We start from the raw sequence: 3,971 nt of genomic DNA on the forward strand, positions 1-3,971 counted from the left end.
CTCATGTACGTAATTTTTTGAAATTCGCAGAAAGTTACTCCTAAAGATTATCTTTCTATTTATAAATTTAATTATTTAGTTGAAAATTTAACAATTTTCTTAAAAAGCATCCTTTTAGTTGCAAAATTAACTGTTTTGTTAATAATTCGTCTTTTTGGGTTAAAAATTCAACTTTTCATAAAATGTTACCCTTTTGATTAAAATTCATATTTTATTGCTGATAATTCAACTGAATTTTTTTTTATGAAAACTATTTGTTTTGATTTGTCCTTTTGGATTAAAAATTCACCTTTTTAGTAGAAATATTGGATCTTTCTTGGAACAAAATGGAAAAAATACAACTATTTTGTTAAAAATTCAATTATTTCCTTGAAAATTTACTTTTTCTTTGAAATTTGTATTTTTGTATTGAAAAGTCAAGTGAAATCTTTTTGAATGAAACTTCAACTCTTTTTTTTTTTTAGAATTTGTCTTTTTTATATAAAAATTCACCGGTTACAGTGGAATTTTCATTTTTCTTGGATTAAAATGAAGGGTTTGGCTGAAAATTCAACAATTTTTTTGAAAAGTTATACTTGTTGGTTAAAAGTTCTGCTATTTTGTTGAAAATTTAACTATTTTGCAAAAAATTTACTTTTTGTGTTAATTTAATATTTTAGTGTTGAAAAGAGAACTGAAGTGTTTTTTGGATGAAAATTCAACTAGTTTTTTGACAATTTTTTAAAATTGAAACTTCATCTATTTTAAAAGAAATTAAATTTCTTTTTTGGATTAATATGCAACTGTTTGGTAGAGAATAAAAATATTTTGTTAAATAGTAATTATCTTTTGGCAGAAAATTTACTGTTTGTTCCAAATTCATGTTTTGGTGTGAAAAATCAACTGAAATCTTTTCTGGATAAAAGTTTAACTTAAAAATAATATTTGTTGTTTTTTATTAAAAATTCATCTGTTTTAGTACGAATTTCATCTTTCTTGGCAAAAATGTAATTATTTGGTAAACAATTCAAATTTTTTTTAAATTATCCTTTTGCGTTAAAAAATTTGTCTTTTTGCATTGAAAATTTGTTTCTATTTTCGTAGAAATTTATTTTTTGGTTGAAAAAATCATATTTTCATCTTGTAAACTTAATCTGAATATTTTTTGGATGAAAATTCAACTATTAAAAAAAATGTAATAAAAATGTATCAGTGTTAAGAGAAATTTCATCTTTTATGGAAATTCAAAAGAAATACTTTTTAATAGGAAATGTAACTATTTTTGTTTGACAAATTATCTTTTTTATTTGAAAATTCATCTATTTTAGTGGAAATTTAATTTTTTAAAAATGAAAAGCCAATTTTTTTGGTTAAAAATTCTTCTTCTTTTCTTGAGTATTCAACTATTTCCTTTGAATGATTTGCTTGAATCACTTTGTTAAGATATAATTTTCTAAAAGATTTATAGTTTTAGTAAAAATTCACATTTTTTTCTAAAAGTTGAACCATTTTGTTGAGAATTCAACAGTTCAGTTTTAACCTCTATTTAGTTTTAGCCTTATTTTTAGTTGAAAATTAATTTTTGAACTAAAAATATAATTTTTACATCTTTTCAGGTTGATATTTTTTACTTGAAAATTCTGCTGTTTCTGGCAAGATAAAATAATTTCCTTAGTTTGAAATTTCATTTTTGTTGGGTAAAAATGCATCAATTTCCTGGAAAATTAATTTTCCTCTGAAAAGTCATATTTATTGTTTGGAAATTTTAATTTTGCTCAGAAAATTCGTTCTTCGTCTTAAAGTTTGTACAATTTCGATAAAATTTTCTTTCTTTCTTGAGTAAAAAATTTTTATTTCGAAAATTCGTCCGTTAGGTTCAACATTTTTTTTTTATAAATTTCATTTTTAGTTATTGAAATATAAACTATGACACTTTTTTGTTGAGAGTTTATCTTTGTGGGTTGAAAATTTAACTACGATGTAAAAGATTTAATTATTTTGTTTATAAATTAAAGTATTTTGTTAAAAAGCAATTTTTTATAGTAGAAAAGAGATTTCTTTGTTTAAAATAAATCAGTAAATTTGAAAAAGTTCAAATTAATGCTAGTAGTTGAAAGTTAATTATCAAGATAAATGGAAAATCAGTCAAGGAAAAATCAGGGAATTTTGAAAATGAAGTTTTCGTGACACTGCCTAATTCTTCTGACAATAACTAGCAAAATATTTCTTGAGTCTAAAAATTACGTACAGATAGAGGGGGGGGGGAAGGTAGAAATATATTTTTTTTGCAATTTATTCAACAAAAAATGCATAAAGTTTCGTCCCATGCAGCCCAACTCAACCTGAAATACCTGATTCATCAAGAGCAAACCGCGAATTTCAAATTCCGCGCCAAACTACAAATCGATAGTCGACATGGACTTTTCGATATATATCGTTTCCACCGCACGGAGCCCGTGTCATGTCATGGCACGGTCCGGACCTACCGTATATTAAAAATAAATTTCTCCTCAAAAAAAGTAGTCTCCTGTGTCAGGGAAATTCCCGAATCCTAAAATCGGATTTTTCGGAATTTCGAAAAACTTCGTATCGCAAAAAATCTGTTCAAATGTGAAGGATAGGGAAGAAAAGAGAAGAATGGCACGTAATTGTTTTGCCAAAGTGGACGCGGCGGGGGTTTGACGTCTGGGCAAGGCAAGGTACTTTGCATGTTTACTTTTACTCCAAAACCGGTGTCGGTGTCACTTTCTTTTTCAATGAAATCACAACTGCCCACTTTTATGCATTTTTATGCAATCGAATTTTGCCTTTACGAGAGGATATTCTATCTCAAATGTACAATTTCAACCTTGGCTGGAAGACTCGTGACGGAACCAATTGGTTTTTCTTGTTTGTTTTTTTTTAGAAATTATTTATTCTGGGCGCAAAAAAGGATATGCAAAGTCAGGAAGTGAATTAGAATTTCGGTCAAGAAGTGAAAATGAGTTTGATTGGTTTTCAAAAGTTACTAGATAGTTTGAAACTATTTTTTTTTTAATTTTGACGTGTTTGTTTATTTTTACTGATTTTGTTAAAATTTGTGTTTTTATTTTTTGACTTCAAAATTCGAATACAAAGAATTTTGAAAAGTGTGGGAAAGTTTTAAGTGCCTGAAATTTGGAGGTATTTAGAATTTGGAAGTGATTTAAAAAAATGCGGAAGTGTCTTAATTTCTTGTTCCGTAACCGGTTTTAACTTTCTTTTTCAGGAAAATAACGTTTGTATTACGTAGATTAATTTAATATGAAATTAAAGGTTGCCTTTTTGAAAAAAATTCCATTTAGAAGTTTGAAAACATTTTTTTAATAGAATTTATTTTCAAATAAAATAGGTAGTTAAATTTTCAGTTAAAAAATTGATTTTCTACGAATGTAATTAATTTTCACCGAAAAAAAAACGAATTTTTTACACAATAATTACATTTTTCAAAAAAATAGGTTAATTTTCAATTTAAAAAGATGAATTTTAAATTAAATTTGGTGAATTAATTTAATTTTTAATTAATTAAAGTGAATTAGATTTAGGTTCGATTTTCATTTTAATAAATAATTAATTTTCAACCAAGAAGATGATATTCCAAGTGTGAAAATTAATTTTCTACCAATCGAAATTTTTAACAAAATACATGAATTTTCAACGAAACTTTTGAATTTTAAAAGAAAAAATTACAATAAAAATATTGGAATTATTAACCAAAAAAGATCAATTTGGAACTAAAATAGTTCAATTTTCAATTAAAAAAAGGAATTTTCAACCAAGGATATGATATTTCAAATATAAAAATTAATTTTTTCTAAAAAAAAAGGATTTTTTTACAGAATAAACTAATTTTCAATGAAACAGTTGAATTTAAAAAAAAAGAAAAAATTACAATAAAAATAGTGGAATTATTAAACAGAAAAGATCAATTTTGCACTAAAATAGTTCAATTTTCATTTAAAAAAAGGAATTTT

General features: G+C 24.8%; 1 protein-coding gene across 2 annotated transcripts in view; it reads left to right on the forward strand.

Annotated features, from left to right (window-relative positions):
• Positions 1-2,434: 2,434 nt before the first annotated feature.
• LOC117173916 overlaps positions 2,435-3,971 on the forward strand; it is a 45,725-nt gene continuing 44,188 nt past the window's right edge. Inside the window, exon 1 of one of the 2 annotated variants that reach the window (XM_033362566.1) lies at positions 2,435-2,678. The gene's annotated coding sequence lies outside the window, so the exon portion shown is untranslated. The remainder of the gene's footprint in view (positions 2,679-3,971) is intronic. The other variant, XM_033362572.1, reaches the window with a different exon arrangement.

This window comes from Belonocnema kinseyi, chromosome 1 (genome assembly GCF_010883055.1).
Source record: "Belonocnema kinseyi isolate 2016_QV_RU_SX_M_011 chromosome 1, B_treatae_v1, whole genome shotgun sequence".
NCBI lineage: Eukaryota > Metazoa > Arthropoda > Insecta > Hymenoptera > Cynipidae > Belonocnema > Belonocnema kinseyi.